This window comes from Lupinus angustifolius, chromosome LG04, assembly GCF_001865875.1.
Source record: "Lupinus angustifolius cultivar Tanjil chromosome LG04, LupAngTanjil_v1.0, whole genome shotgun sequence".
Lineage (NCBI taxonomy): Eukaryota > Viridiplantae > Streptophyta > Magnoliopsida > Fabales > Fabaceae > Lupinus > Lupinus angustifolius.
Genome location: NC_032012.1, coordinates 18221646 through 18231124, shown reverse-complemented (window position 1 = coordinate 18231124; position 9479 = coordinate 18221646). Strand labels below are relative to the sequence as shown.

The 9479-nt window shown below is 34.8% G+C and overlaps 1 long non-coding RNA gene across 1 annotated transcript in view; it reads right to left on the bottom strand.

Moving 5' to 3' along the window:
• The window catches only part of LOC109346069, a 32293-nt gene extending 23206 nt beyond the window's left edge, over nucleotides 1–9087 (bottom strand). Inside the window, exons 1-3 of the long non-coding RNA XR_002107469.1 lie at nucleotides 9057–9087; nucleotides 8731–8784; nucleotides 8578–8619 (exon numbers count right to left, since the gene is read on the bottom strand). This is a non-coding gene — a long non-coding RNA (uncharacterized LOC109346069). The remainder of the gene's footprint in view (nucleotides 1–8577; nucleotides 8620–8730; nucleotides 8785–9056) is intronic.

Sequence of the window (9479 nt, the reverse complement as noted above, 5' to 3'; positions counted from 1 at the left end):
ATCGATTAAACACAAACAGTAAGCTATTACAGAAAATGATTAATTGCAGAACAGTTAACTGATAACGGAACGAATACAGAGCTTACAGATTGTATATCAGAATAGCATCTAGTATAGCATACGAACAGAATGTATCAATTTGAATCCAATATACAAATTAATCGATTGAAAAACAGCAAAGAGAGAGAGAGAAAACAAATCCTGCAACGCGAATTTTTATCCTGGTTCGTTTGCTGTCCACTGCAAACTACATCCAGGCCTCCCGGCTGACTTGGGAGATTTCCTTCACTATAATCGAATCAATGTAATTTACAAACACATTATCCAATTACAACACTTAGCAAATGACAAGAAATCAAAGAAACTATTCAATGGTTTGACTCCCTTCCTACCGATAAAGAAAACGTTTCTTTCGGCGTAGCCCCAGCCAAAGAATCTCTCGTTCTTTCCTTTTCTTACACTCTAAGCTATGAAGAAACACTCAATCTCTAACGGTGATAAGACACCACGAGATTCCCTTTACAACAATTATACAACAATTACAAGAGTAAAATAAAGCTATTTCTAAGCTCAAATATAACAAGAAGGCTTTACTCTAATGCACATCTAACACAAACTCATGTGAAATGACAAGTATTAGTTATGAAAACAGAAGTTACAGAATCATAAAACTTCATGAAAAAGCATCAAAATATGCATGAACATGTGAGGGAAAACATGAGAGATTATAACATGAAATGCACTCAATCCTAAAGCAAGGAATCTCTCATTTCTAAACTCACTAATGCACTTAACAAATAGATGCAACAATTAACACGTAAAATGCTCTAACTCTCTAATAAATGCAACATGCAACTTATGAGATTAATTCTGAAAACGCAGTTTATAAAGAATCAGTCCAGAACCCCAGATAATCGATTAAATGCCATCTTAATCGATTAACGGGATTAAAAATTATAACTGATTCTGTTTTTCAGTTTTTCAGTTCCAACAACTTAACAAACAGTTAGGTTAATCGATTAACGTAATGTCTTAATCGATTAACAGCATTTAAAAACGTGTTCCAGTAGCAACCACTTTTCACAGCAGTTGGGCTAGTCGATTAAAGGTATGGTTAATCGATTAACAGTAAATAAAATGTGTATTTTCAAATATAACACATCAAATACGTTATGCACTTAGATAATACATGTTTAACACTTAGTTTTATGCCTAGAATGCACATATACATGTATTTATGTAATGCATGAACATATTATGAATGACATATCTCATGGATGAAATGATTTAAAGATATATGCATATGAGACATGTATTAGGTGCCCTAAGCCTTCGACTCAACTTAAACTAGAATCTAGTCTAAGCCTAGTACCAAATAAAGACTTAAGCACGTTGATTTGTTGGTGATCTTCAAGCTCTTTTAGGCACAAGTTGTCCTCATCAAAACCATGACGTTCAAGGAGAGCTTTCCAAAGTGTTCCTCTTGACATGCACACTTTCACATATTGCATCCAATCATAAAGAGAGGAAACCCAAATACCCCAAGGATTACAAGTGGGACTCGCAGTCTACACTAGTAAGGCCCATGATATTTGGTAACAACCTGGGTGGTTCATCATGCCAATGTAAGTGAAGCCCAAAGTCCTTACCAACTAGGCGAATGTCCCTCCTTACCTAATGCTCGGGTATAGAGCATATACTTATGCCAATGTGATGATGTATGTCAAGAGATAATAATAACATAAAATAATATAAAAATAACAATAAAAAACCATGCATTTAACATTTACGGTTCTGACTCACTCAAAAAAAATTTCCCTAGAAGAGTCGTCAGCTATCGCGCCCCGATTTTCGGCTGCACAACCTTATTAGAGTCGGCACTATATTTTTTCCAATAAAAAATATAGAAAAATCTTTGTCCCAATCGCATTGGACCTTGGACTTTGATATCCAAGTTCAGGAATCAATTATACATTGGGGAAGGTATTAGTATCCCATTTGCTCGTTTGAGCGGTACCCTTACTATATTGCATGGATTATTAATTATGTTGTTACTATATTTTTACCAAAAAAGAAAGTATTTTATTATTATGTTTGACAAGAGTGACTTTGGTCCTACGTATCCCTTTTTGGGAATCAAGACTACATAGTTCTTTGAGTAGAAAAAGGTTTGTTGGTTGGACTTAATTTTATTTCTAAAAAAAATAGTAAAGTTGAAATTATTTTTATAAAAAAAGGGATATGAGCGAAGCATAGTCCGATGTCTGATACTGCATCTCATATTAAAAACTTGGTTGACAAATTCAATTTTTTTGTTTTTTTATTTAAAAATCCTTTTAAAAAAAGATATGAGTGAAGCGTAGCCCTTATGCCCGATAATGTGTCTCATATTAAAACTTAGTTAAGAAATTCTAATTTTTGTTTATTATATTTTATTTTTTTTAAAAAAGGGTTATTTTTGGGATAGAGAGATATATTTTATCCTATTTCACATAGACTTATATTAAAAGATTGTGATTTTTTATGTAATTATAAGACAAATGAGATTTCAAAATAAATTAGTAAATAAGCCAATTCTCACACTTTATTTATTTTTTATAGCATTGTACATATTGATTTACACTTGGTATAATTTAGTTACTATCACATAAGATTTTTATTCCCGCATAAGACATTTTACTTTTTATACAATTATAAGACAAATGAGATTTCAAAATAAATTGGCAAATAAGCAAGTTTCATACTTTAATTTTTTTACAGTATATGGTATATACATATTGATTTAAACTTGGTATGATTTATTTACCATTGCACATCTTCATTATAATAAACCTATAATGCATATTGACTCCATTATTATCAAAATAATTATTTGAAAATTATTGGTGAAATTATTTACTTAAAATGATGATATTTGCAATAAAATTACTGATACAATTTTCATGTGTAAAAAAATTACATGGAACACAAAGGAAATATGCCTACCTGTTGAAGCTCAAGGGTAATGGACAAGGTGTGGATGGGAGAAAAATGTTCCCCTTGTAACCGCGATGTGTCGATGGATGATTGGATGGTCTGGAGTGTGAAGGGGCTGGTCCACGTGGCACGTCATGCGGCGTTGGATGAGCGAGGGTGCAGGATCACGTGATACATGCGTCTACACTGAATCCCGTTTTCTCACACGGGTTATGCTTTGGTGCGGTGTGTATCCGTGTGACGTTTCAACCACCGATTGGTTGAACTTGTGTGGTCAACTCAAATGTAAGGATTATGCAGATCCTACGGCTGCGAGTGAGAATGCACGGTGCTTACTCTGCACTTAGCCACAAAGGACCACACGAATATAACTTTCCCTCCCACATTTTTTTCACTCCAATTTCTCCTCTCTCTGTTTTTTTCTTTTTTTCGGTGTATTCTTCTTCAAGGGAAGACCCCATCTATTTATAGTCAAAGCAATATGATCACCAATTTATTCCAAGGAGAATATTAAGAGGTGAAATTTGATTCTTTTGCTTAATTCTCAATCATAAATCTGATTATTGTCACCTTTAAATGCAAATTATATTGGCCAAAATTACTCACTCAAGGCTTTTAATTCTAGCACATGACCTAATTGCGAAAGATCAATTAACACCCAAATCTTGCATATAAAAAATATTTGATTCAAATTTCAATAATAATGATTATTAATTAAAGCTCGAATTAAAAATATTTGATTGTATTCTGATGGCCTACAATATTCCAAATTCAAATTTTAATGATAATGATCATGAATTGAAGCTTGAATTGAAAATATTTGATTTTGTTCTTATGGCCAATATTCAAATTTCAAACTTTAATAGCAATGATTACGAATTGAATTATTTCTTGATTTAGGATACCTAGAAAGTGTTAGGACCATACAATCGTTTTTTAATTTCCTCTAAAAAACGAAAATGGATTAAATATATTTTATTATGACGTCCTTGATCATTCATTAAATATTCATATCACCATTACCTCTTTATTTTTGGAAATAATTTTCTTTGGAGAAAATTAAAATAAAATTAATTAATTCATTTATTTGATTTGATTCCCCCCTTTAAAAAAAATCAATTCATGCAATCTTATCACATTCACATAAAATGTATATTTGATTTGATGAAGTTTGTATTCAAAAAAATATTTAGGAAAAATTTGGTTTTTTGAAGTATTTTTGGGCTTGACAAAATTGGGTATTCACAATAGGGATATACATTCAACAACCCTTGCTTTAATGAAATTTGCATGATTCCATGGAAATAATTATGGCAATTTATAGTTTTTAATCCAATAGTGTTAATAAAAATTTGCACATGATGTTTAATACGTTCTAATATAAGAAGATCATTCTCTGTCTGAGCCAATCGGCATGTTTAATACTTTCTAGTATAAGAAGGTCATAAAAAGAAACACAACAAGAGGGAAAAGGATAACAAGCTGATTATTGAAAGCAGAAGAAAATAAAGTTGTAGTAGAATATCTTCTACTATCCATAGAACTCAACTCCTACAGAGAATGATTCTTTGTCCTATCAATTTCCCAACATTTCAAAAGATGCTCTTTCCTCTCTCACTAACTCCTATATAATTGTAAAGTCACTCTAAATATTGTTACTTCCTTTGTGCAAAGAAACTTCTCTCACTTCCACATCAGCATAGACTTCATATCCCTTTTCTACCCTTTCTATAATACACCTTCCAAATCTTGGGCCCATGACTCAACTAGTCAATGAGTTGATCTCTCTCCACATCTATGGTTCTATCATTACCTTCTCCTATAGGAACAGTCTTGTCCTCAAGACTGAATTGAGGAAACTGACTTTTCATAAAATAAATATTGTCTCATGTTGCAATCTCTACGGACTTTCCCCCCTCTTATTAACCTATCTAGATGCAAGAAAAATTGCAGGTTCTAATTCTTCTCCTTGTTCTCCATCCATACCCGTCGGCAACTCGGTTTCAGTCTTGTAAGAATCACTCTTGAATATACCCACACTCTGGCTATCAGTGCCAATTCTTGAATTCCCAGAATGTGGCTACCCATGCCAATTATTTTCCTACAATACAGACTGCCAGTGTGAGCTCTAGAAATTCCTACTTTGGTTGTTTGTTCCAATTCTCAAGTGTCACAGAAAGAAAGGGGGAGAAAGTTGTCGGGAATGCGTTAGCGGAATATAAGGAAGGAGAAAGAAAAGTTGAGAGGTAAACACCTTCAACTTGGTGCGAATTATAATGAGGGGAAGAGACCTCTACTTATAGCTTAAGGCCTCAAACGACTCCCCCATACAATGGTGCAAGACATTTTACCACTCAACGACTCTATCATAATAGTCGAGATCTCCTCCTCCAACATCTCTATCAACCACTCAACTGTGCTACATGCATGTGTTGACGTTGTCAACACACGGTCCAAGCCCAAAAGGCTCAAAAATAAATAAATAAACATTTATTAAAAAAGAATGTTGGGCCCAGGCCGATCCCAAACACGAGTCGAGCCGGTCGGATGGCAACAGAGGAGGAGGTGGTGGTGGTGGTGTGTGCGCTTGTTTGGAGAGCTTTTGTTTGTGTGAGTCCTCTTCCACTCACAAAACTCATTGTACCCCTTGGGGCACACCCCCAAGGTTGCAACTTAAGGCTTATAAAACCTTTCAACTTCCTTCCTCCAAGCAATGTGGAACTTGAGGATTTTTTTCATTTCACATCCCCAAGAATCCTCATTAATGGCCACTTTAATGTGCATTTAAACCATATTAAAACTCATAATTTTTCAAACAAATTCGAACATCTTTTAACTCTACTAACCTCCCATCTACCATCACCTTCATTATTTTCTTCCTCAGTCGATAACCATTTTCCCTAAGGTTGATAACCATGACATCCCTAACACCATGTCTATCTCTCCCAACTCACACAGTTGAGCATTAACTATAATTTTTATTCTGCCAATTTCCACTTCTATATTCTCACACTTCACTTAGTTGTTGTGCGATGTCTATTGCCGAACTTTATAGTCATCTCTTTTGTATCCACAACAAGTTTTCCCATAGCTTCAATTAACCTTTTGGAAATAAATTTATTTATTTTCCAAATGTCAATCAACACTAGTACCGGTACCCCTTCGATTTCCCCTTTTAATTTCAGGTTTGAAATTGTTGACCCTCCCTACTTTCCAGGCTTCTAAGATTAATAACACTACATTCTCCATGTACTACTTCCTCTTCTTCTTGATCCACTGTTTCGAAGTTCTCTTCACCATTTTTTTCTCATCCTCCTCTAATACCATGACTCTCAATTGCTTATCAGGACATTGGTGCATAGGATGAAATTTGTTCCCACACTTGAAACATAGCCCTCTTTGTTTATGATTAGCAATTTCATTGTTTAATAAATAACGAATCCCTCTATCTCTTGGACCATTTCCCATATTGTCTCCTTTATAATTATTTTTGAACCTTGCATTATTAGTTGACCCAAAGTTGTCTCCTTTGCTGAAATTTACTGACCCATGAGTCTCTTTCTGTCCAGGAATATGAACCCAATATGAACCCAATTTGACCCAAGGTTGCCTTTGTGGGTGAAGCCATAATTGGGCCAGTCCAAATGTTTAGACCTATGTTCAACCCCATTATCCTTCTTCCCTGATGAGCTTTATCCCAAACAACTGCCCTACAACTCCGTCTCTACTACTCTTATCACATTCATCATATGAGATCTCAAAATTTTCCTTAAAGCCCTCATGCTTCGGATTCGTCCCCAAATATTCTCCTTCAACCCATGGATGAAATATCCAAAAAATTGCTCATCCGGTAACCTCTTAATTTGTGTTGTGAGCTTCTCAAAATTTTCTATATACTCACCATACCTCCCTCTTGACCGAGAGATGCTAATTGTTCGAAAATATTGCCTTCTCCAATACCTCCATATATATCCATCAACTCTCTCTTGAGTTGTTCCCACGATATCTGTTCGTCTTGGTCAAGTAGCGAATATAAAAAATGTATCACGGGTCCCTCCATACAGAGTTGAGCCAAACTAATTCTTACCCCAGGATCAATGTCCTAAATTCTGAAATACACTTCCGTGTGTGAGATCCACCCAGCAGGATCATCGCTATGAAACGCCGACAACTCTAATTTCTTCACCGATTGTTGGAACTCCTATAGGACTTCTCCCTGCAACTTCTTTAGGGATCTGGAGGTTCCAGAAATTGTCACCTTATGATATTCACATGTGATGTTATAAACGCTTCCATCCTCCCCGGTTCTCTCCTCATATACCACTGATTTAATGCGATCATCGCGGTTCAGAGCCACCATAATCTTCTCCAAACTCGTCTCCAATTTCATATGTGATTTTGCCACTCCGATTTTGAGGTTATTGAGTTCATTTTCAAAACTTGCCATCCTTGCTTCCATGTCTACAACTTTTCTTGAGTTCTTCTTTGGTGGCTTTCAAAGAAAGATCATCACCTTATGCCTTGAATTTTGTTGCACTGAAACACCTTGATAGAATATCTGGTAGGTCGGACCAATTTAATACGTTCTAGTATCAGAAGGTCATAAAAAGAAACACAACAAGAGGGACAAAAAGGAAATCAAACTGATTAATGAAAGCAGAAGAAAATAAAGATGTAGTATAATATCTTCTACTACCCACAAAACTCAACTCCTATAGAGAATGAAACTTTCTTTGTCCTATCAATTTCCTAACATTACAAAAGATGATCTTTCCTCTCTCACTCACTCCTATATAACCGTAAAGTCACTCTAAATATTGTAACTCCCTTTGTGCAAAGAAAATTCTTTCACTTCTACAGCATAGACTTCATATCCTTTTTCTACCCTTTCTAGAATACACCTTCCAAATCTTGGGCCCATGGCTCAATTGGTCAATGAGTTAACCTCTTTCCACATTTATGGTTCTATTAATGTTACCTTTTGTTTTTAATTTTTTTATTCACGTGGCAGATATGATTAGTCCAGGACAAGGAATAGGACAACGTTGGGGACAAGTGATCCCTGTCCATGTATATTAGTTTAAAAATAAAAATGGCGGCCCATGAACAAGTCTCTCACTTATTGAGGTCTAGGAAAGGTAGACATACACAGCCTTACCCTTGTGCAACCGAAGAAGCTATTTCTAGGATTTAAACCCATTATCCCAAGGTCACTAAGCAAAAACCTTATTGTTTCACTAACCTCGTCCTCTTATATATTAGTTTACAAATACTTTGGAAATTTTTATTGGTGGGTACTGCTGTTTGTATGGCTTCTTCTTTGTGTTCTATGAAATATATATATACATATATCATCTTATTCATGAAAAAAGGAGAGTAAATAATGTTAGATTAATTCTAATTAGTGATACATGTTCTTGGAAGTTACTAGTTTGAATGAAAGTGCCTAATGTGATGGTGGTTGGCAATTGATGGATTAAACTAGTGGGGGTGTTGTTAACTCCCTCCCTTCTCACATGGGTAGTTTCCGTAAAAGTGGAGGAGTTACTTTTTCCAATAAATCCTCCTACACTCTCCTATAAATAGAGGCACTCATGAAACTTGATTGGTTGAGCTTGATGCGTGAGAAATAATAGAATAAGTCTGCATAACAAGAAATCAATGGCAATTAACAGGACCAAAAGTTGATTTTAACTAAACAAATGGATAATAATTATATCAACATGAGGAAAAGATGATCTAATACTTGCATACAGAAGGTTTCACAAGGACATAGATTATGCCAAAAGAGGCACTCAAGTATGGTACCTACATTGGTACAATAAATTCAATTACTAACATCATAGAAATGTAGATTATAAAGTTTTCAGAAAACCATATATGCAGTGTAAATTTGTATGATGATATTGCATCAAATATATGCACAAAGTAGGGTAAAGAAATTTCAAACTTCAGATGTAACTTTGTATTCAAAGTTACTTAAGTGGTTATTATGAAACGTGAATAAATGTGGGAAAGCATAAGTTTATAGAACAAGCAGCAAAATTAAAACTACACTGAATGATATCGAGTTTACGTACCCAAGGTGTCCATGCAAATCCATAGAGCATGATGACAACCTCTTAAGCATACTTTTGTTTTAGGATCGTTTTTAGCATGAAATTATAAGTATTGTAAATAATATTTAGATTTAGATGTTGATTAAGGTTTTAGGCCAAATTTTGGTTCGGTTGGTGTATGGAAATGGGGTTAGGGTTGTGTGTTTGAGGATGTAGGTTTTAAGGCCATAATTAGGATGTTGGCTTAGGTGTTTGAGGCTATTTTTGGCTACGATTTTTGGGTTGTTTGAGGGAAGGGAATGTGTGTAGGGTTAGGTCAAGGTTTGAATTTGTGAGTTAGGTTGGGTCATGGTTGGATTTTAAAATGATAAGGTTGGTCACGGTTTGGATAATTTTTGTGAGTTAGGCTAGGTATATGTTCGAGGCATAAGAGAAATGGATAAG